Source organism: Dermacentor andersoni, chromosome 1 (assembly GCF_023375885.2).
Source record: "Dermacentor andersoni chromosome 1, qqDerAnde1_hic_scaffold, whole genome shotgun sequence".
NCBI lineage: Eukaryota > Metazoa > Arthropoda > Arachnida > Ixodida > Ixodidae > Dermacentor > Dermacentor andersoni.
The window spans coordinates 406,899,294-406,924,209 of NC_092814.1; the positions used below are offsets into that span (position 1 = coordinate 406,899,294).

At 47.4% G+C, this 24,916-nt stretch overlaps 1 protein-coding gene across 3 annotated transcripts in view; it reads left to right on the top strand.

Moving 5' to 3' along the window:
* The window catches only part of LOC126518633 (uncharacterized), a 616,165-nt gene that overhangs the window by 464,817 nt on the left and 126,432 nt on the right, over positions 1–24,916 (top strand). For 2 of the 3 annotated variants that reach the window (XM_055064864.1, XM_050168409.2), the window contains exons 1-2: positions 8,409–8,473; positions 8,742–8,881. The exons of the other annotated variant lie outside the window; for it this stretch is intronic. The gene's annotated coding sequence lies outside the window, so the exon portion shown is untranslated. Of the gene's footprint in view, positions 1–8,408; positions 8,474–8,741; positions 8,882–24,916 lie in introns of those variants that run through there. 3 annotated transcript variants of the gene reach the window in all.

Consider the following 24,916-nt stretch of genomic DNA (forward strand, 5'->3'; position numbering starts at 1 on the left):
AGGTGCAGATCGTGGTGTGCACGGTGCCGGAGGTGCCTGTACGTGACAGTCGCGTACAAAGAGTGGCTGCTTATGAGGCGATATGGAAAATGAGCCTAGAGAAAGGCTTCGAGATTGTTGAAGTAAACAGGGAAGTGACAAGGTGTGGTGGTTTTCAACAAGACGGGATCCACTGCAATAAAAGGCTTGCACGAGAACTGGGCTTGCGACTTGCTGGTCGCGCTGTTGCTTTTTTAGGGGGCCCACAGACGCTAAGGAGGCCAGAGTAGGGAGCAATAAAGAAGGTCCCCTAAGGCAACCTCAGTATAGCATCACCGTCAATAAGAGCAAAAGGAGGAAAGCAAGAAAGAGAGCTCCCTATGCAATAGGCTACATAAACATGCAGGCCGGCAGAAGAAAGGAAAAGCGGGCAAAGATTGAGGAGCAGGTAAATAGAGAACAAATAGGAGTGTATGCGGTGACAGAAATGCACCTTAGAGACTCAGAAGAGCCGCCAGTGATTGAGAATTATGTCTGGGAAAGGTGCAACAGAACTTAGTCGGAAAGAAAGGGAGGGGGAGTCGGAGTGCTCATCCATCAGGGAGCCAAATGGAAAAGAGTAAATTCACAATGTCAAGAGCATCTTTGGTTATCAGGTACAATGAGTGGGAATGAAACGTGGCTGGGCGTTACGTATTTGTGGGCCGGAAAAAATTGCACAGAGAAGAATAAAGAGTTAGTAGAATGCCTAAGCGCTGATATTAAGAGTTGCGGGAGTGGTGTTGAAATTGTCCTTTAGGCGACATGAATGCCCGCATACAAGATTTAGATGGCTATACCGACAATAACGGGAAGTCAATGCTGGACCTTTGTGAGCAACATAACCTCGTAATCGTGAATACAGGGCGTAAGTGTGAAGGACAGATCACGTGGGAAGTGGGAAACCGGTAATCGACCATTGATTACTGTCTGATGACAGAAGGAATTCATGATAAGTGGAGAGAAATGGTCTTCGATGAGGAAGGGTTTAACAGCATAGGGAGTGACCATAAACGCATCATTTTGAAAATGGGATATGTAGTTGGGAAAGAGAGCAAGGAAAGCAAAATGGCCAGTCGAAATTTGAACGCTGAACAAATAGCAAATACAGTCACTAGAGTTGAGGAAGAACTTGGCAAATGGCTAAGTAAAGAGTGGGAATATGGTGAGCTTCTAAGTGTAATAACGACAGAAATACGGAAAGAGAAACAACATGTTCGTTGGAAAGGAAAAAAGAAACCAAAAAGCTGGTGGAACAAGGAGATACGAGAAGCGATCGCCGAACGACAGAAAGCATCTCGAGAGCACAGGCAGGCAAAGAAGGCGCAGTTGCCACAGGATGAAGTAACCAGTAAATGGGAAATATACCGGGAGAAAAAGTCTATGGTTCAAATACTGGTACAAGCAAAATTAAAAGGTGAAAGTGAACGTTGGTTGTCAGAAATACGTGAGAAATAGAAGGCCTCACCAAAAATATTTTGGAACCACATAAAATTATTAGGCCGGAAGTCAACAACAATTCAACAACATATCCCAGACGAAGATTGAAACAAACTGGAAGGGGAAGCTGCAATAAATTACATCCGAAAAATAACAGCCGAATCTTTCCAAAGCTATGACGAGGTTGTATTTAAAGATAAAAAGAGCATGAAAGAGACCCAGGTTGAAAAGGAGGTGGTGCTCACAAATTTGAACTGGAAGAAACCCGAGGAGAAGATTCCTAAGCGCACAGCCACAGGGCTACACGAGGTTCCCGTTATGCTGATTAATGATCTAGGACCAAAAAGTAAGGAAGCTCTGGTTAAACAGTGGAAAAAACTTGAAAAGATAGACGAATACCAGACAGTTGGTATTACCAGACAACTTATGAAGGTAAGGGGTAGAAAGACAGAATTCACTCGTATAGACAGTTGACCATTACATCGGTAATATACAGGGTAGCAATGCAGGCAATCAAAGCTTCAAACATGGGCAGAGAATAATGGCATTTTAGGAGAACTTCAGAATGGCTTCAAAATAGCTAGGCGTTTAGATGGTAACTTATTTGTTCTTACTCAGTGTATTGAAATATCAAAAGTCAAAAGCAGACCGTTATATGTGGCCTTTTTAGACATTACAAATACAGCCCATGACAACTTAGACCACAACATTTTGTGGGATATTCTTGAAGGGAAACGCTTACGCGGCGATGGGCTACAGCTTTTGCGAAATATTTAACTAGAAAATACCGTTTGTGTTGAATGGGAAGGGATGAGGAGTTAGGAGAAAGTTCACAGCGTGTTCACAGCGTGTTTACAGGAGGTATTCAGAGACCTGGATTGGGAAGAATTGGGGATAAGAGTTAATGGAGAGTACCTTAGTAACTTGCGATTCGCTGATGATATTGCCTTGCTTAGTAACTCAGGGGACCAACTGCAATGCATGCTCACTGACCTGGAGAGGCAACGCCGAAGGGTGGGTCTAAAAATTAATCTGCAGAAAACTAAAGTAATGTTTAACAGTCTCGGAAGAGAACAGCGATTTACGATAGGTAGCGAGGCACTGGAAGTGGTAAGGGAATACATCTACTTAGGGCAGGTAGTGAAGGCGGATCCGGATCATGAGACGGAAATAATCAGAAGAATAAGAATGGGCTGGGGTGTGTTTGGCAGGCTTTCTCAGATCATGAACAGCAGGTTGTCATTATCCCTCAAGAGAAAAGTATATAACAGCTGTGTCTTACCAGTACTCACGTACGGGGCAGAAACCTGGAGGCTTACGAAAAGGGTTCTACTTAAATTGAGGACGACGCAACGAGCTATGGAAAGAAGAATGATAGGTGTAACGTTAAGGGATAAGAAAAGAGCAGATTGGGTGAGGGAACAAACGCGAGTTAATGATATCTTAGTTGAAATCAAGAAAAAGAAATGGACATGGGCAGGACACCTAATGAGGAGAGAAGATAACCGATGGTCATTAAGAGTTACGGGATGGGCTCCAAGGGAAGGGAAGCATAGCAGGGGGCAGCAGAAAGTTAGGTGGGCGGATGAGATTAAGAAGTTTGCAGGGACAACATGGCCACAATTAGCGCATGACCGGGCTAGTGGCGAAGTATGGGAGAGGCCTTTGCCCTGCAGTGGGCGTAACCAGGCTGATGATGATGATGATGATGATGATGATGATGATATCAACAAGGGACTGAGGCATGGGTGCCCTTTATCCCCACTGCTGTTTGTGATGTACATAGTGAAGATGGAGAGGGCGCTAGAAGGAAGTAATATCGGGTTTAACCTCTCATACATACAGGCGGGTACAGTAGTAGAACAGCAGCTTCCAGGTTTATTTTATGTGGACGATATTGTGTAGCTAGCTAACAAGCAAAGTGATTTGCAACGTCTGGGTAATATCTGTGGACAGGAAGGCAGAAATTTAGGTTTGAAATTTAGTGTTAGCAAGTCAGGTGTTATGGCATTTATTGAAAACAGTGAACAGACAGACGCATTACAGGGCCAGGAAATACTTCGGGCAAGAGAATATAAATACCTTGGTATATGGATAAACGAAGGCACTAGGTATATGGAAACACAGGAAAAAACAATACCAGTAAAGGGGAAGAGAAATACAGCCATGAAGAAGCACAGAGCGCTATGGGGTTACAATAGGTACGAGGTGCTCCGGGGTATGTTGAAAGGTGCAATGGTTCCAGGACAGACTTTTGTATATGCGGTTGTTTGCTTGAAATCAGGGGTGCAATCAGGACTCGATGGGAACCAAAGGTCAGTGGGACGCCTCGCACTGGGTGCTCACGGGAAGACTACAAATGAAGCTGGGCAGGGTGATATGGGCTGGACTAATTTTGAAGTGAGGGAAGCTCGCAGTAAAATTGATTATGAAGAACGATTGAGGAATATGAAAGAAATTAAATGGGCTGGGAGAGTGCTTAGGTATCTGTACAGGAAAAATAGTGATTCACAGTGGAGGAAGAGAACTAGGAAGCTCACCAGCAAGCATGCGGCCTGTAGAGTGGGCAACACAGCAACAAAGAACATCAAGCGGAAAGTCATAGAGGCTGAAATAATTTCACGGTTGGCGGCAATGGAAAAGAAAGGTGCCATGAGTAATTTCTTAAGAGGAAAAAACGAAATCAGGAAAGAAACAATTTATAATAGCTGAAAGGGAAGCTCATTACTTTCGAAGCTAGATCAATATGCCTTAGAACACGCACCTATAAAGCGAGATATAAGAAGGAAGAAGAAGCATGTGCTTGCTGCGGTAAAGTTAGAGAAACGATGAAACATGTTTTATTAGAATGTGAATATATCTGCACAGCGGTCGATTTAGGCACCACTGGCCTCCTTGAAGCCCTTGGGTTGAGCGAGAGCAGGGGAAAAGTAAACATGTCTGCAATAGAGATTAGTAAGAGGTGATTGGAAGATTGGTAGAAGTAGAGAAACGACAAAAAACGGGGACGTACAAAAGCAAAGTTCGCATTAAAAGAGCATGTTCCTTAGGGTGGGCAGCGCAGCCCGCACGAAGGATGAGAGGAAGTACACAATAGGAGCGCGGACTAACAACTCGTTTATTGTTTCAAGCAAGGGACTATAATATACAGAAAACGTAAACACGTGTAAAGTGACGTTTACAAGTGTGTTAGCCTATCTTGCCATTCAAAAAATTGTCTTGAGAATGCCCGTTTTCCTAAATCTATTATCGTGTCAATATGTGAAAGGCTAGTGAAGAAAATAAAAAAGCGGAAGCACACCAAACACAGATCGAAATAGTTAAAAAGTACGCAGTCATCCGTTATGTACATCAGATGAGCCAGGAGTTAAAAAAGACAGCCATGAAATATGGTGTTCAAGTAGTCTTTTCAGCAAAGAATTCCTTAAACGAGATTTGTAATCTTGTCGATGGACCTAAGCAGGCGTCCAAAGCTACATGCCGCGTCAAAACACTCGGGGCAGCTTGTGGCATGCTTGGGGGGAGTAGTCTACGTCATTCCGCTTTCGTGCGGCAAAATGTACTTTGGGCAGACGGGACGCTGCCTTAACATTTGCCTTAGGGAGCACCAAGGTGCGATCAGGATTGAAACAGGTTCTAATGTGGCCGCGCATTGTAGAGTTTGCTCATGTAAGCCCATGTTTGAACAAACGAAAATACTGTATAAAAATGTGAATCAAATTAACCGCGAGATTGTAGAGGCCTACTTCATGCATGTGAACTCAGGCGCATGCGTCAGCCAGATTTCTTTCACTCTGCAGGATAAAGAAGCAATTTTTTAAATGGAAAGATAGGCTAACACCCTTGTAAACGTCACTTTACACATGTTAACATTTTCTGTATATTATAGTCCCTTGCTTGAAATAATAAACCAGTTGTTAGCCTGCGCTCGTATTCTGTACTTCCTCTCGTCCTTCTTCCGGCCCATCCATAGGAACATGTTCAATCACCAACTCGCTCAGCTTGCCGTGTTAACGCAATAGGAGATCAGAAAATTTGGTTGTGGGAGTTCATAGCGTTTCTTTCTGTTTTTTTTTTTCTTTTTTAACCTAGGTAGGACATTAAGCAGTATAACAGCAAGAGCTTGGTGGCGCAACTCGCCGCCGCGTTCCAAAGGGGACGCTCATAACATCCATCCATGCATCCATGTGATGGCAGTTCATTCTTATAACCGTTCGGCCGGAACGCTCGTGCGTGCACGGCCTCCCACTTGCTCCTCCTTCCAGTAAATATTTTTTTTTTGTGGGTTGTTGCGGCATGAGGGTACGCTATTGCGTCCGCTCGAAGTTTAGCGTAGCGCCCTGTATCGACCGTTTCGCTTGATGAGAGCAGTGGACCATTTCGGCAATCGCTTTCGTAATCACTGTTTGATCCAGGACAGTTATACCGGCGCAAGAACGCGCGACTAATTGGACAGCCCCCGCACGACGATGCGAAGCCTCCTCGCTGGCAGGACAAGCGAACGCGTCGCGTCTGAACATCTCGCGTTCCGGTCGGAAGCCGTTTAGGTGCAGTGGGACATCGCGTCGTTCGCCCCCTTGTCTGCGCGGGCGACGTCTCGCCTGGAACGTTGGCTGCGAACGTCGTCGCTGGCGACGGCAGACGGGCTCGTTCTCGAGCTGATCGTGCAGCACGTGTGTGCGTAGAGAGCCAATGGCTCAACAGCCGGTGCCACGGGTGTGACGCGGCCCTCACAAGTACCGTGCCGTGTTTCCTGGGCAGTATTTAAAGTTCGTTTGTGCTAAATATGACAGTAGAGTTTGTGCCGGAACGTAAAAAAGTTGCGTAATCTCATTTACGGTACCTTTCACCTGGTTGTGTGTTTTAACTTGCGGCAAAAAACATGTCTTTCAGCAAGCACCGACTAGGACAACAAGCAGTTTCACCTATAGTTATTATTTGCGCGTTACCGAGGCGCCTGCGTCCCGTGATCGGAAGCGGTGTGCGTGTCACTCAAGAAGGACATCATTTGCATCGTGACCGAGATGATCAATATTTCGTAAACACCCGGCAGCAACTGTATTTTTTGCAATCGTTAGTTGGCTTTGATCGTTACTCTCAGCACAATTGCTATACCGGAGAACAGGTGTAGCTGGCACTACCTAGAAGCTCTCCTTCAAAAAAGCCAATAATAACCAAAAGGAAAGTGTAAAATGATGCAGTCGTATTCGTCGTTCAACTTTTGATATGCTTGTAATCAGACCCAGGCTACGTGCACTGTACGCTCGGTGTACACCGTGATTGAAATGGAAAGATTCAACATTTTAATGCAATACAATTAAAATAATTAGGTGTTTTTCTTGGCAGCATTTAATTATCACTAGTGAACGTAAGATGCGAGAATCACTCATGACTAAAATATTAATGAAAGATTATGCAGATCTTACGCGCTGTGGGAATCGATGTAAGCGAAGCTTTCCGTGCTGGATGCTTTGATTAACGATAATTAGCGGTGGTGTTGACGGCTAAAGCTTTATTTCTTCAACCTTTAGGCTAACACGAGAGTGGTGAGTTTATGTTAAACATTACCTTGCGTGCACCACTGCTGTTTGTCGTCGTAGTACACAGAATGCACAGGGAGAGGTGTTTGCTTGAGGCACTGGTGTGCGCCACATTTTATTATCTCTGAGAAGGTTAAGCGTTGCCATTTCCTCACATGAGATATCGCATTGTGGCAGAATATTAAACTTGAATTGGATTATGGGCTGCACGCGCCAAAACCACATTCGGATTATGAGGCAAGCCGTAGTGGTAGACTACGGGTTAATTTTGATACCATGACGTTCTTTAACGTGTCCCGAATATAAGTGCAGGGGCGTTTTCTGTTTCGCCCCCATCCAAATGCGGTTGCCGCGATTGGGATCAAATGCACGACCTCTAGCAATGCCATAGACGCAAAGCTAACGCGGCGGCCACAGAAGTGTTGATTTGACAGTCGACCTCTTCCGTGGTGCGTCTTGGACCCTGCGGTGCGCTTTAATTAATGCGACTCTGCTTCTGACGCCCTGCGTAAGTTGCCCGCTTGACATATTTGCACGGCGTTTATTTTTTACAAATAGCAGCAACGTACTGTAGTGTACCTTGAACTTAAGCTTATCCTGCTTCCCCGCAACCGCTGTCGTATAGTAGTAGGGTTTCCTTGCCTTCTCAAGTCACCTCCCGCCCCTCTCTTGTACGGTAACTATCTCTTCTCCTCCCTCTCCTTCTTCTCTCTACAGTTCTATCTGCGTACCCTCTGGCCTCGCACGTTAGTACAACGGGAAGCGCTGCAGTTTCTGCAATGCTTCTGAGGGAGTCACGGATAATTACAGCTGTGAAGCGGCTAATTGGCAACGGCCAGGGAGCTTCTGAAGGCATTGTACACATTCGGCGTGGTGGGGGGAAAACGAGTTTCTCCCGTCGCCTTTCCTCTCTTACTCGCGCCTGTCATATATATACACGCTCTGAGCCACCCCCGGACGTGGTGTGCGCGACAGCAGCAGCAGCAGCAGCGGTGGGAAAGTCGAAGGAAGAGGCAAAGAAAGCTTCGCCTTAATAGCCAATTAATGTAGCACATGTTTACGGCAGTGAGGCTCACTCTCTTGATAGTTGGAAAGGAGATAAAATAATCGTGCTCACGGCCAAGGTAAAGTAATCGGCATCCGCGGAATCTGTCGCAGTCTACCGTTCTGCGGGCAGACAATTCGTGCGCGAATACTTGATAATCAGGTCATGACAGCATAACGAACGGTAAATACAGACACGCAGTTCTCCGTGCGTGATCCTCGTGTCCTGAAACTTGGCCTTAAGTGGCGTCTGCGACCGAGGAGCAGCTAGTGCAGCGGAAAGGAGGCGAGCGTTCGCGTGGGGGCGCGCGAGTTTCCTGGTGTTGCGCGGGGGCCGCGCGCGCCGGTGCGGCGATTTCACTTTCGCGCCGGCCGCCGCCGGAGTCTGCAGCCGCCCGAGCAGTCGTCGTCGTCGCTCCAGCGCGAAGCAGGTGTGTGCATTCTGCCCACATGCGAGGGCTTCCGGAAGAGTCCTTCTTGGTCGAATCCGTGAGGCGGGATACTGTTAGTGAGAGAGGGCACAAGAACAAAGCGCAAGTCCATCTTTGCTGTGCCAGAAAGAGAACATGTATGTTGCGCTATTATAAACGGCTACTGGGCTATCTGTGCCTTCTGCTGAAGACGACCGCCTTTTTTTTTCTTTCGTTCATGAAAGTTCTGGTCTGTTATTGATTAGATTTTCTTTTCCATCTCTGTTAGTCCCCGTGCTTCAGTCGTTGTGACATCGGACGGCGCGCTGGGTGTCGTTGCCTCCGGAGTACGGCTTGCGACCCCATAGCGAAGGCCCTCGGATTACATGCTGTCGTCGCTGCGAACGAAGGAGACGTGGAAAAGGTTTCGTAAGTGTTTTACCGCTTTCCTACTTTGGTTCTCGCGTTGTCTGAAAGGCTTTCCTCCTACTTCGTCGGTGATGTGGCGAATGTGTCGATCCAACTGACTGTCGTAACGCAGCTAAGCGGTCTCCGAATGTTTGCACTGCACTAAAGTGACGCAATTTCTTTCTGGCGAGGTGCTTTACAGCTTATTTTTTATGTTTTTGCAAACATATAAAGCGTGACGCCAACAATATAGAAGGGTTATGGGACCCGGAACGATTGGTATATTGTGCGTTTTTGTGCTCTCACCCTGACGACGCTTAGGGTCACGGCGCATAACGCTTATGTGAGTGTGGGAGGAAAATTGGCGAAGTAATTGTTTTCACCGTCATGTTCATAGTTCTCATATAAATTATTGGAACTGCTTCTTACGTCGCATGGTTCCTCCTCCAGTGACAACTTGCTCACTACTTCCTTCACGTTCGTCCAATGCAATCAAATGCCGGCTTTGCATGTGAAAGAGTAACCTTGCTGATGTTGTTCACAGTGTCGTGAATGTCCGCAACTACACATGCGCCATGTCATATGTAAAAAAATTCGATTTTTTCGCGTTCGGTAAAATCTGCTTGCTTGTCATTGCTACTAAAAACAAGTTCTTTAAAGGCATTCGTTTTTGACTGCGCGCATTGCAATCAAGCGTTGCGCATAAAATCATGAGATCGGCATGGCTCGTCGCGCAGATGGTCTGAAAACGCTATGGATATGTATAATTAAGTATTATGAGATAAAGGATTATAACGAGTGCGAAATTTGGCCCACTCCTCTGACTGCTACTGGAAGATCAGCTGGAAGCGGCCCCACATGCACTATGCCGGGTGCCGTGCCTAACAAACAGTTACTCGGCGCGATACCTAATTATTTACAACTGCTCTTGCGTTTCAACACAGCAAGCAGCCGCAGTAAAATTTTGCTTCTCCTTATTCAAGAAACTGGGAGCACTGCATCCTGCTTGGAATATTCGACCGTCAGACATGATGCGTTTGATATTTAAGCAAACTGAACCTTCCCATTAGGCACTATAGCTCCGAGATGCGCTACCGAAAGAAAGTCAATTTGCGTGGTTTGTATCAGCGGAAAAGATAGGCTTGAGCAAGCAGTAAATCTCAGTGTAATCTTTGTATGTTTTAAACATTCGCAAAAATAGCCGGCACAATATAGGACGCAGGAAGGAGTGGCGCGATGCGCAACTATAGACGCACGATTTATTAGCCGCGCTTGAACGTAAAAATTTTTCAATGCTGTGCCAGAAGACTTGTATTTTATGTCTTGACGAATCTTACAGAATTACAGAACTGCTATAATCAGTGTAATCAGTGGAGAATACTCTTTCCAACAGTATTCAGACCTGGGCTTTCCTTTACCACCGTGAAGTAGAGGCTAAATAGCGCTCTCGGGGGAATATTTGCGTGGGAGGGGAATCCCGACGGAGGTTTAAACAAGCACCTATACTCGCACGTAGCAGCACACCTCTTCAAGAAACAAATATTCCCGTTCACTAGTTGCATTTTGGGGAAAGTTCGCGCTACCATCAAATCAGTCGGAAGTGTCGCGCCATCAGCACAATATTCAAGTTTGTTGCGAGCTTTGGTGTTGAAGGGACGCAAGCCTAGAGGTGTTGAGCTTGGTATACAGCGCGTCCCGCAACACTCATTCGTAATAACATCATGAATTCCGGAATATTCAGCATTGGCTGCCGAATCCTACGCACGTGGTTCAAGTAAAATTTAACAAATCTAGAGCCTTCCCGCTAAGCTGGCTGCGTGAGAACTTGTAGACGGGCTCTCCAGTTTAAATATTCGCCTATAGTTGCACTGTTGGTTCCGTCAAGCTTTTTTACCGCCTTGCTTTGGTCTTCTTCCAAGTGCACTAGCACTTTGGCTCTGTCGTTCCTTTCGTGAAATAAACGAGAACGCAACTACAGTTCAACGCGGTTCGCTCAAGTTGCAAGAATAGGCGGCCTGCTCTTTCAGGGTAGTGCGATTTCAGAATCAACGATTTTCTTCTGAAATGATGACATTATACCTTCTTTTTTGAAAAGCGATTAAAGCGCACTCTGATTCTGTGAACGGCTTTGTTAAACCTGTTTTAATTTTGGTTCGCTCAAAATAACGCATGCGAAGAGGAAGGAATCTTAAGAGTTATGTCATACTTGCAACACTTCAAGTCGTCCTCTGCCGCGGCGCCTTTGCAGCCAAACATATGCGTGCTGCAATGCCAGGCGCACCTTGTGCAAGGTATACATGCGTTATATAACACGTACCCTGCAAACACATCTGTTGAATTCATTAACAGGCTCGGGGTCAATAGGCTTCCAGAAATTTCGCGCGCTAGCTGAAAGAAGAATGATATTGCAAATGACCTCCTTTGCAATATTATTCTTCCCCGCTGCCTTACAGAAATTTTCTCTGCCCCCAAGATCTTTGCTTCTGTAAATGACCAGTTGTCCAGTCTATTCAAAGCACACTGAAAAGTCTGACGTTGGTTATCAAAGCGAGAACAGTGGCACAGAAGATGCCTCACAGTTCAATAGCCCAGAAAGCAGTTCGAGCGCTTCTTCACTACCTGAAGAAGTGCTCAACAGACTTCAGTGTCCGACAATAGACATACAGCACCTAACTTAGTGCATGTGAAAGTGCGGTATAGACTCATGTTTTCTCTCTCTCTTTCACTCCAAATTCCCCTCCCCACGTGTAGGGTAGTATACTGGACTCAGTATGGTTAACCTACCTGCCTTTTCTTCTCTCCCTCTTCTCTGTTGCATCTTTTAAGAGCGTTAATTGATTGCGCGAGAACTAGTTGCATTACTGTTCTCTCTACGGCACGCCCATTTCGGCTTTCAAATTCTCAGCGTCATTGGCATTCGTGTACAATGGTAGAGAAGTTGGAACTAGCATGTACTACATGTATACTGCAGGCATTAAGTATGTTTAAGTGCGTCAGGAGGAGAAAAAAATGTTTTAATATTTTCCCTGCATTGAGAAGCGTTTCCGTTTAAAGGTCACGTCAATACATGCATATATTCATGTACACAGATTTGTTTAGAAACAGGCAGATTTATTATGGAGACAGCTTTATTTCAGAATAGGAATGACTAGGCACAGGACGAAGCTGGAAACAGCAGTAGAAACCAAATTCAATCACACCATTTTTTTTCGATATTCAATGCGTGTTTAATGCCTGTACACAACCTTTTTCTTGTTTATTTTTGAACTACTAATGCGCGACGTTTTCTTTCCAAATGTGCAGCTGTCGTTGCACAATGTTGGGAGGCACATGTATGCTGCAGCGCTCAGTGGGGCCAGATCGTATCTAGTCGAGCTGCCACGTGTCTAACCATGTGCGACGACGCTTGCGCTTCATAGTGCAAAGCATTCCCTGGTCAACTTGTGGTTCGCGTTTTTTCCGGTCAGCTGCGGTGCACACACGACGACACGACTCCATCTTTGGTCCCTGTAGCAGGCTTCCGTTATAGCTTTCGATATCTCAGAACAGGCGCTCACAATCTTCAAAGTCTGAAAACAGATGCGTTGCAGGCATCTGTTCTGAGGTTTCGAAGGTTGAACATGCGTCGAAGATGCGTGAATGGCGTGGAGACGAAGTGGAGACGCCCAATGAGTCACGTTGGCATATGTAGCAATGCTTCGACGGACCGGCTCGCCCAGTCCGTCGAACTGCAAAGCCCGAATGAAATGCAAGCACGAAACACAGCAGACTTCGGTTGGCGGTCGTCATTCTTTGCGGCATATTCACTTCGGAAACACTGAAGGGCGTGAGACACGCACAGAGGAAGCAACACGAAGAAACATGACGGTGCGCTCACGTCAGTGTTTTCATATAGTTTCCTTTGCACTCGACAAATTCAGCACGATTTGAGGCTGCTCCCACTTACCACAAGCCGTGCACCGGCTCTATGCATTACGCGCGTTGTGTATGTATTTGAAACAATGCATTATGTTCGTGATACAGTCAGCCTTCTTAAAGAAAGGAAGTTGAGAAAGGTTTCAATTATGTTTATTTACTTCTACCTATATCTTCCTTGTTGAGTGTTTTGTTTTTAGCTACGATTAGTAGCCACACTTGACATTTTGTCAAGAAACAACAGCACGCTTTCTGTTTATTGTGACCTTATATATTATGCGTTGCAATGAGAGAAAGAGAGAGAGAGAGAGAAACAAATTATGCAGATCCCCTTTACTATGGGAAGCAAAGTTACTCGAAGCATTTTGCAGGTATCTGGCGATAGCCTCAACCCTACGGCGGTGTGCATCGACCAGCTCTTTAACTCTCGATGACTCCGAACAGGCGCTCATTGTGTAGCTCAGACATGCTGATGGTCAGAAAGATCGTGCCTTGCCTAGCTGCTCGATCATTCAGAACACGTTCTCTTCCCTCTGCGGCCACTAGTACCCCAGTAGTACATCATCCTCGAGCTGCTCAAGAAAAACCTCTGAGGAACGCTGTGTCCGAGTTGACGCATTTCTCGACGAAGCTGCGGTGTTCCGAAAGAATCTTTTTTGAACATCAGGAGGCGGTTGGCGTTCACAGCGTGGGAAGATTGCTTTTGAATCTCTGTTCGCACGAAGGCAACCACCACCCGGTGTTCAAGTGGCCAACGTGCCCGGATCTTCTTACGCGCGCCAGCTGGCTGGGTGCTCCCGACAGTCGGACGACGGAGCTCGAACGACGACGACACTGCGACCACGCCGGCAAAGGCAAGCATAGGCATACACCGAGCTGTTGGTATTGTAATGTTTGGAGACGGGCATGAAATAGATTGTAGCTGGCCTGTGCCGTCGTCCAACTTATCCACGTTGAGGGCGTTGTTGAAGGGAGAGACTTGTTCTCATCGAGAACGAGGAATGTGGAATTTATTTACAGTATCTACATGAGAACGTTACAGTTCATCAGTCTAACATGACTGAAAGAGTAATGCACACTCAGGCAACAGAACTGCTTGTTGGCCTCGTTGGTGATTGCGAAAAGGCATATTTTTTGCCGCAATTTAAGACACACAAAAGGAATACAAATAAAGACAACACTGGCGGCAAATGATTTAATTTGGGGTGTGACCCATGAATATATATACACATACACGCATGCGGTGACTGTTCACAGATCTACGTTACCCAGTGGTCAAACAATCTAGTTTCCGATTTATAGAGCACGATAGATGTATCATGCAATTTCTACCTGTCTTTTTTATATAGTAAGCTTCAATTAGCTCACGTGCTGCTTGAAATTTACTTCTGCCAAGAATCCTAATCTGCACATGCAGGCCTTGCAGTTCCCAGACAAATGTGCGACGCCATCTTTCATTAGATTTAGTTCGTGTTGCCTGGCTCCGCCCGTGTTGTCTTTATGTGTCTTCCTTTTATGTGTATTCAATTGCGGCAAAAATATGTATTTTAGCACACTGAGGAGCCGCCAACGGCTCCTTAAATACACTCTGTCCTCCCTAGATCCCTAGGTGAGGGAAAAACGGCAGTTCACCGTCGACCAATTCGGAGCGTGCAGTCATTAGGTGAGGGTTTACGCACTCACTTGCGCACAGGTTCAACTGACCATGCCGAGGTGAGTGGGTTCTCGCAGACACAGGTCTTGACACGAGCAGGCGCCTCTTTATCCAAGAGTTGAGCCTGCAGTCAGTGGCCGCAGCGTCTGTCCATCGACTGACGACTTTTAAGCTGCGTGAGACGGCCCCGCAACACACCATTCCGGAGCTCTTCCGCTCCAAACAGACCGTGACGATGTCGGCGTACGCACTAACCATACTTGCTCCGCCGAGTGCGTCTAGCCATGGTGGGTTGGGCTTGGGACTGACGTATTGTTGTCTTTTCAAAACGAGTCGCCGCCGCAGCCATGGTGGCGCCTTTCCGACGGTCGCTTCCCCGAAGATCGCCAGCCCCCGCCAGCCGTTCTTAACAGTAGGCACCGTCAGTCCCGTGGGCGCAGGAGGCTAGATAATTAGACACACTCAAAACGCCCCAAGTTCGTGAAGAATGCTTCGCAGTAAAAAAAGTAGCAGTTTTGCCGGAAAGGCGAAGCATCGATTGCGATAGCAAATTAGTGCCAAATTAAAATACGAAGTAAGGATAGCAGCTTTGTTGGCCATTAAACTCGTAAACATAGGCATACTAATTAAATTAACAAGCATGGTGTCACGCGCGCACAAGCTAACATGAACACATCTCACTCGATGACCGAGGAAAACTCGCTGTCGAAACTCTGGGGTGAGGAAGCACGGCAACTGCAGCGAGGGAATTGACTTCGTGCTGCGTCTCGCATCAACACCAACTCAGCCGTGAAAACAGTGCGCGGCGGACTCTGTCCCCGTCGTAGATGGCGCGCGGCCACCCGGCCGCGTATTTCCAATTGCTAGTAGGTACAGCGCGGCGTGGCACTTGCGGAGACGATGGCATTTGCGCGCATGCGCGAGTAAGAGCGGGTGCGAGAGAGGAAATGTGGGGACTTTTGCTCCTTGAATATACTTATCTGCCTAGGCACTACGGAGGAATTTCTTGGCGCGCGTTGTATGCGCTTGTCTCTAGGCATGCCGCCAGAAGTCGCGGGGCGCGGTACTGATGAAGTTAGCATCGCAAGTTGGCGGCTCGACGCAATTATATTTATTCAATCATGTTTTTACTAATTAAAACAACGTGTCATTATTTCGCCTTATTGGCGGCGCCTCCAGGACACCAAAGCGGCAACGGGAACATCAAAGCTAGAACCGGACTGGTCAGTGGGTTGTGGCTCGCAGAGGCCTGCGCGTGCCTGGGGAGCATAAGATAGGCTGTCCGCTGTCGCGGACGGCCTCCGCGGCCGCAACCCATGGGCCGCCCTGCTTCCAGCTTTGATCCCCCCGCTGCCGCTTGGGTGCCCCGGAGATGCTGCGCCGCCTGCTTTACTATAAATTCAGGTGCTCTCCTGAGGCCTCCGCTTGCCGGTTACATGTGCCCTCCTGGAGCAGTGTTTGTAAACATAATGCAATCTATCGTCGCGACTAAGCAAGCGACTTCGACTTATACAACACCAGTCAGAACCTTGCGCCTTCAGACACAGGGATTACCGAATGGGGCGTCCGTGCCCACTGCTTTACCGCGCAGGCAGCCAGCGGCGGAGCGTAAACAAAATGTATCGCACTCCGCAATGCCGGCACGACTAGAGACAAACGCACGCTACACGCGCAAAGAAACTTCTCCACCGTAGTGCCTAGACAGAGTCACATGTTGAAAGAGCAAAGACGCCCAGATTTTCTCTCTCGCACCCGCTCTTATTCGCGCCTACGCATAAACGTCGAGCGCCGTCAAAATCGCCATGCCCCGCTGTACCTACTAGCAATTGTAAAAACGTTACCCGCCTGCCTTTCCCCCGAAGCCTTGCGCGTGACGAACGACGGCGCGCTTTCCTCCGCTGCGTGGGCGAGATCGAGCCGCGGTCGCCAGTGGACCGTCGCACGTGCGTCACCGTCGGACGGAACCCTCACGGCGACGGCAGGAGTGTCGATATAATTGATATCGCAATAAAAATGAGAAATACGGGCAGGCTAACACTTCCTTACACTACAAAGATTGCTACCCTACACTGGGAGAATGGGGGAGTTAGAAAGCGAAGAAAGCAGGCACGTACCCAGGAATTTTCGTCGGGGGGCCCAACCCGAGGCAACTTCTATGCAAATGAGGGTGGGGTACTTTACTAGTACAAATGTGAATAACGTCCACCATTTGCCATAAAAACGCGTAAACCCACAAAAGAGAAATCAAATACGGTGTATATTACAGGTACGCCTTTGCGATAAGCCTCGCCTTTACATGGCAAACAAGGAACTACGTCAAATGGACTCGGGCAGGAAAGAAGCGCAGGAAAAACACTGCCAAGAACAAGTACAGAAGCCAAAGTGTTAAACAAAGATCGCTTTAGTAGAATACAACTTAAAACAAGCAGCAGTTGGCAACCAAGGCACACAAACCGCGCGGAGTTGTGTTACTTCGCCAGCGAATCACAGAAGCAAAGAAAGTCGTCTTCATGCCGCCTTTTAAAAAAAAATGGCTGTGGCTTAGCTAAGGTTGAGCCCAGGATGCGAAGCATACTAGCCTTTATTTTAGTTGTTGAACCACTGTTTAGCCTGGTGAACTGCTGTTGCTTGGCTATATTTGGTTCGGCTAGACGAAGAAACAACTCATGCGTTACTCTGCTTCGCCTTCAAGAGTGGAACGCGATAGCGTTCCCGTCGACCCGCCAAGGGGTGTAAGACAGTGAGCTACGGCGCAGCGACTACGCGCCCCGCATTGGACGCGGTGAGCGTCGAGCAACGCAGCGTTCGGCGCGGCAACGAAGGTCGTTTCTAAGGCAACACCGCATTCACTACAGGCGCTTTTGTACCGCTTTGAAGCATCGTACTCGTGGCTCAGTGGTAGCGTCTCCGTCTCACACTCCGGAGACCCTGGTTCGATTCCCACCCAGCCCATCTTGCAAGAGTTGAGCCAAAGCCACCTAGAAACAAGCGCAGCTGCTTATATACCGCCGCGACGCCGCGAGCGACGGCGCGAGTTGGAGCCCCGTTTCTCCTCTGTCGTGACGTCACGGTGTCACGTGGTCAGCCTTGACGGCGCGAGTTGGAGCCCCGTTTCTCCTCTGTCGTGACGTCAGGGTGTCACGTGGTATTGAAGGCGACACCGCCGCGCCTGAGGAGCTGCGTTGAGCTCTAGTAATATGCTTCGCATAATAACGTCGTACTTGATACCTAAGGAGCGTCTGCTGTTATTGAGGAGTTTTCATCGGCGGAAGCAATGAGGTGTGCAACAGACATAGGCAAAGATTATGGAGTCTGAGCACTCTTCAAAAGTCTGCGGTGCCATTAATTTCACTGCTGCACCCGTTTTACTCATGAAACTTCACTGCCAACTGAGGTAAAACTTGACAATAAATAGTTGCAGCAAAGCAAGCATGTTATTTCAGTTCAATAAAGAACTAAGCTTTGGCCATTCCACTATAATAGGCGAGACAAAAGGTATAAAATTACGTGCTAATACATTTATTTTTGTGGTTACCGCCTTATTTGTTAACAGGAAAAGTGTTAAGTACGAATTATTTGCAGCCTCGGGGAGGAACAGGGGCTGGCGGTTATGAGGGCGTGCGCGGGGCTTCACTGCAGACCTAAGTTGTATCCGACTATAGCGGCGTTTTTTTAATTAGCTCAGGAAGAATTATAGAGAAATATATATTTGCTGAACAATCAGCTTTTTGGATCCCTCGTTTATGCTCTACCAAGTGCCACAACCGACTCGTATTGTTATTTGGAGAGTTACGTAACGATGCGTGGCTTCCAGTCCCACACAACCGCGTAGGGCGCAGGACGATGCGATTCTAGACGTATTACGCCCACCACGGAAGGTTAGGAAAACACCTACATAAGCATGGCAGAGAAGTGGCTACGTCAGGCGGCTCGAATCACAACTGCAGAAGCGTCATTCAGAACACACGGAACTGTTCTCCACTTCCTCTTTCCGTTCTACTTCCTTTTTAACTAAAAACATGTTGATCCATAAATATTTTCATAACAAACGGTTAAATTTGTGAATTTTCGCTTTTCTTTCTTATTTGGCTGTTGCCTTGGCTCTCTGCCTTAGTATATCGCCTCATTTCTCGACTCCTTGCGACTCTTGTTTACAGTTGGCAATTTGGCACAAAAAGAGCTCTACAATTAGGGAAAAACGAGACGAGTTAACGCGTGACAGTGATATTGCCAATGAGTTTAAGCGGTCTTGCAGGGTCTGATGATGGACGCTGTCTCGTATTATTTTATTTTCCACTTTATCTAACCCATATCGTGAGTACGTGGTTCTAAGAATCTGTCAGCGTCGCGGTGAGCCTTTACTCCAGGAAATAATGAAGCAAAAGGAAAAGTTAAATGCATTTGGCATTTTCTCTGGCCGCAACTCGTTCGACGTGCATACAAACCAGCTGACCACAAACCGAATCCCTTTCCTGGTCCCTGGATAAGTCTAAAACAAAGAAGGTTGAACTGACGAAGCAACAGCGACGCGCGTGACCGTTGCAATGGACGGTGACAACTGAATGCATCTCGAGTTAATCGCGTGTGCACCGAATCGATGAGGAAACTTGCCTTCAGACCCCAGGAGATGCCGATAACTACCGCCATCCAAAAGGAATGAAAGAGGCACCAAAATGTTGACCGACGAATAGCTGTCAAGTTTAAACATTGAGTTGGCGGCGCTTTATGAATGTGTGTGAGAAATGGCGGCGTGGGCGGGGAGGGGGGGGATATGCGTCTTACTTCCGGGGGGAGGCTCCTTGGGTACGTGCCTGGAAGAAAGTACAGAGAGAGAGAGAGAGAGAAAGAGAGAGAACACAGACATATGATTATAGTGGGTCACAATCACTGCACACTATCACACTACAGGACCACACTAATTTAGGCTAAAATTGCGAGTGCAGAGCACTTGTACTTAAAATAGTGTGCAATTATTTCGTCGCCCTCTGCTGCGATGGCCTGAGAGGTTGCCATACCAAAACGTTTTTGCTCTGAAAGTAGTCGATCATAGTGAGTTAGAACAGATGCGAGCGATCGTTTCTACACAATGTAACCGAGACGCTCGCAGAGAACGCAGAACGTGTCGAAGGGTCTCCTGGCGGCCACAGTCATCACACCTACCGTTGCATGCCATTCCGAACACAATAGCAGAAGGCTTCATCAAGGACACTTCAAGCTATAGCCGACAATACAGGGTGGGAAACTTGCTTTTGAATCGCTGTTCGTACTGAGGCACCCGGCAGAGTATGACTGGGATGCGAAGCCAGAGCGAAGACTCCAGGTGGCACAGCCAGTTGTTTCGATCCACAAGGAGAGCGTGATTTCTTCTGCAATCACTTAAGGTGTTTTTTTTTTTTTTAGTATAAGTACAAACAAGCCCAACAGTCAGGAGTGTTCAGGAGTGCATAACTGTAAGCACGCGGTAAGGTGAGGTTACGCAAACCTACCTGTTTATTTTAGGAAAGTGAGCCCAATACGCCGTCCTACATAAGTGAATTAAACTATTCGTGCAGCTTGATTTTCTTCATACGCTGCCATTGGGCCACTCCGTGCCCCCGCTGCGCCAGATCAGCGAGAAACTCATTTGCAGTGCCGGTGAAACCGCGGTTATGGAACAGCACTTGAAGCGGTAGCTTGATAGGCCTGACTGAGAAGGCTATAATTCCGAGAATGATGCGCGAGTGTGTGATCTTGGTGCGAACTCTTCCTTGAAGCGTTACACCCTTGACACGCGTGCATCACGTTTCTGCAAATAATCCGCGACGCCCGTAATGAAACGGAAAGAAGCACTGTATATAGATTTTGGCATTCCGTCCTATATAGATGTCTCTTCGACAAGCGTTCTCGGAGCGTAAGCACGATACGCGCGTATAAAAGCAGACATAGCAGACTACGCGCTTCTTGTCCAAGGTGCGCATGTGGAAACTGCAAAGGGGGGCAAGCAGGAAGAAATGTCGACGGAGGCGCGCACCGCATTCGCCTTTCGGGTCGCGCGAGCCGCGCGCCTACATGGAATCCGCCGTATTGCTCACTAGCCGGGCACAGCGCTTCTATCGGCAGGGGAGAAAGATGAACGACGCACTGCGCCTGATGAAACAGTGAAAGCGCACATTTAATTGGAGCCCACTTACGACCGCTTTCCATATGCGCGAGCGGCACTGCCGGCGGCGATTCGCGGGCGCCTGGCACAGAACAGGACTGGCCCTCTCGCGGGCGCCCTCGAGCGACCTCTGTCGAAACGCCCCGAGCGTGCGCCGACGCAGTCAGGCACATGCGGAGGCCGTCCGGATAAGATCGTAAGGCCGGCCGCGCTAGGAAAGAGGTCGAGCGTAGGGGGCTCAAGGCCTTCCACAACTGTGAGCAGAAACGAAGGAGAGGCGGGTTAACCTGGTTTGGATGATCGAATCGGGGAGATCGTCTTCTTGGAAAGAACACAAGTCGTCCCTGTTTTGTACTACGCGTCAAGCGGCTGCTTCTCAGATATGTGGTGCCTGTTGCAGCGATAAATGTGTCCACCTGGAGCTCATTGCGCTGGCAATAGTATCTTACGTTTGTAGCCCACGTTTGTGCGTTTTCTGAGCGAGCTTCCTCTAGCGCTTTTTCATACGCGTTCGTGCGAGACATGGGCTGGAAATATTTCGCAGCGTTGCGTCTTTTATATCGCTTTGTAATCCATGCACCGCTGCTGCTTCTCCTTTTTTTTTCGTTCCTTCTGTTTGGATGTACCAGACTGTTGGCCTATTAAAGATGCGCACAAGTGCTCACACGAACCAAGAATATATTACACCAATAAGGTCTTGCAGTTAGGCTCACATTCTATTCCTCAGATATTCTGACCACTCGCAACTACAGCCCGATCGATTACAGCGAGAAATTTTCAATCATTATGAGCAGCAAGAGGTAATTGTAGGAAGAAAGCGAGTTTTATACACTGCAATTATAAAAGAGTAGGTGGAAAAGTGGATAGCCGCAAAATATATCAACCACGCATACTTGCGGCTTATTTGACGGCGACGACGACGAACATGTGCGGTAGAAGTCCTGTTTTGCTCTGACAAAAGTATTAGCATGTTTCACTGTATGTATCTGGTGCGTCAGAACGCGTCACAACGAAAGTTAGCTTTCCCTTAAATTCACTGAAATATCCTAACATGCGAAAATTGTCATGGATTTAGTTATCCACTTTTTTTTCATAACAATACGATCATTCCGAATGTAAATTTTAATGATGAAGCGTTCTCCTTAAGATCTACATAACAAGGATGAGGGTTTCACGACGTTCCAAGTCTCTAAGCGAGATTCTGACGACTTCGCATGCAGTTCGTGGAACGAATTGAGTCGTTGCATTTAAGCCGAAGCAATGATGTTTCTTAAAGCAGCGCTGCAACGGTAGAACGCACGGTAGAAGTCCTGTAGAAAGGCGCATCAAAAAATAAAAGGGGGGGGGGGGGGTTAGGTCTGTGTCAACAACAGCAACAACAACAAGAGAGAGAGAGAGAAGCTATGCAACGTCTGTCCTACAGGGAGGAGTCGAAGAGCGCTACAACTGCGCTGCTCCCTTCATTTCATCTTTCACGCATGAATTTATAGAAGCAAAGAACTATACGAAGCCAATCCGTGCTACAAAGGTGGCAGTGTGAACGCCGCTCCCCTGTTGTTGAACACTTTCATTTGTCAACTCCTGCTGCGAAACATTCAACCTAGAGTATGACAGAGAGATAACTTTAAAAAAATCTAAAAGGAACATGTGAGAATTCCAGCGAGAGCTTTGTGGCAAGGTAACTTTCTCTCCATTCTCTTCCTTGTTGCTATTCTTTACAATCTTGGACGCGCGTAACAAACGCCCCTTCTCGAAAAGCAAGGCGCGCTTGTAGATACGGGATGGAGAAGCAAATAGCGCGTAGTGGATGATTTAGGGTGGTGTTTACACTTTCCCCGCGGGGGCGTTCGGCGAACTCTTGCAGCGCACCCTAGCTGTTTTTAGTGTATCTTGAGAAAGTTGCACGGGCGCTGCGGCTCCGCGTTGGCGCTGACAGGACAAAAAGTGAACGGCTACAAATGGAAGAGGAGGAGACGGATGAGGTGCCGAAAAGTTGTTTTTCCCATCAGACCCCCACAAACCCTGTCCTCCTTAGCCGTGAAACTCACGACGGAATAATTACGGTCGCACGGCGTGTTTTTCTTCTCCGCCATCATCCGTCTCCTTCAGCTCGCCGCTTTCCCGGCGAGACCCCTTTAATCCGATCATCATCATCATCATCATCATAATAATAATAATCATCATCATCATCAGCCTGGTTACGCCCACTGCAGGGCAAAGGCCTCTCCCATACTTCTCCAACTACCTCGGTCATGTACTAATTGTGGCCATGTTTTCCCTGCAAACTTCTTAATCTCATCCGCCCACCGAACTTTCTGCCGCCCTCTGCTACGCTTCCCTTCCCTTGGAATCCATTCTGTAACTCTTAATGACCATCGGTTATCTTCCCTCCTCATTACGTGTCCTGCCCATGCCCATTTCTTTTTCTTGATTTCAACTAAGATATCATTAACTCGCGTTTGTTCCCTCACCCAATCTGCTCTTTTCTTATCCCTTAACGTTAGAGCTATCATTCTTCCTTCCATAGCTCGTTGCGTCGTCCTCAATTTAAGTAGAACCCTTTTCGTAAGCCTCCAGGTTTATGCCCCGTACGTGAGTACTGGTAAGACACAGCTGTTATAAACTTTTCCCTTGAGTGATAATGGCAACCTGCTGTTCATGATCTGAGAGTACCTGCCAAACGCACCCCAGCCCATTCTTATTCTTCTGATTATTTCAGTCTCATGACCCGGATCCGCAGTCACTACCTGTGAGTCACTACCTCACCACTTCCAGTGCCCCACTACCTATCGTAAACTGCTGTTCTCTTCCGAGACGGTTAAGCATTACTTTAGTTTTCTGCAGATTAATTTTAGACCCACCCTTCGGCTTTGCCTCTCCAGGTCAGTGAGCATGCATTGCAGTTAGTCCCCTGAGTTACTAAGCAAGGCAATATCATCAGCGAATCGCAATTTACTAAGGTATTCTCCATTAACTCTTATCCCCAATTCGCCCCAATCCAGGTCTCTGAATACCTCCTGTAAACACGCTGTGAATAGCATTGGAGAGATCGTATCTCCCTGCCTGACGCCTATCTTTATTGGGATTTTGTTGCTTTCTTTATGGAGGACTACGGTGGCTGTCGAGCCGCTATAGATATGTTTTAAGTATTTTTACATACGGCTCGTCTACGCCCTGATTTCGCAATGCCTCCATGACTGCTAAGGTTTCGACTGAATCAAACGCTTTCTCGTAATCAATGAAAGCTATATATAAAGGCTGGTTATATTCCGCACTCTGATAACTCTGGGCAAACCAACAGCCGTTTCCTTACAGCCGGCCCTCGACGGGACCGTTTGCACTACATGTTGTGAAAGGGTTACCGCGGGTCCCGCCCGCTGTGGCATTCCTAATACCGCTACTGTCTTCGCGAGGCATGATGAGTGGTGCTCTGCGGGCGCCGAGAGTGAATCATCGTTGAGCTTATGTTGCTCGTTTCGAGCAAGCAGTTTGAATTTTTGTTTTCTTTTCATTAGCTTTTGGTACTCTCGCTTTCTCTAATTTTGTTGCCCAGCCGCCTCCCGCTTTATTTGGTTTATCTTTGACGCCACTGGTTGGGGAGCATGGTCTAGCAAAGGGGAAAAAGAAGACAGGAAGTTGGTGCTCATTCATTTTTCCGGTAACCTGCTGTGGCGGTGGCAGCAGTTTTTATTGCATAAACAAGTGCGACCAGTGGCGGGTGGTCGCAATCGCCGCACTTGGTTTTTGCCTGCTGCACCAGTTCTCTCCTGCTTGCGCGTAGTGACAAGTAGTTGCCATAGGGCATTTTCTTCGCTGTAACTTACAAAAACCGTATGATTACGTTAGATGTAAGGCGCTCACCCGATCGAGTCGTGTATTTTTTTCTTCGCTGTGTGAAGGACATCTCAGTTATGGAAACAACCCCTAAATCTAGTGCGCTCCCTTCTGATATGTTGCTGATGTTGATGAGTTGTGACAAAGTCAAACTTGTTTTTTTTTTCTCGGCCACCTCCCCCTGGTAGCTATTGCGAAGTCTGCTGCAATCCGTGTTCCCGTGTTCGAAAGCAGAACTCTTTCACTTACGCACCACTATTTCCAGCTCATAATTATGATCAAAAGAAATCCATCATTACTGTTGTCCAACTTCTTAGAACACGCCTGTATAGAGGTACGTGTGCTTGCTGTTCTTTTATTAACGAATGAATGCGCACATGCGATGGCACTTTGATGTGGCACCGGCTGCTTGACCCATAAGAGTAATTCATCAATACGCGCGCTGACGAGGAACACGTGGCCCTGCAACGCAGATTTCTGGACGCGCTCTCTCGCAGAGCAACAATGATAGCCG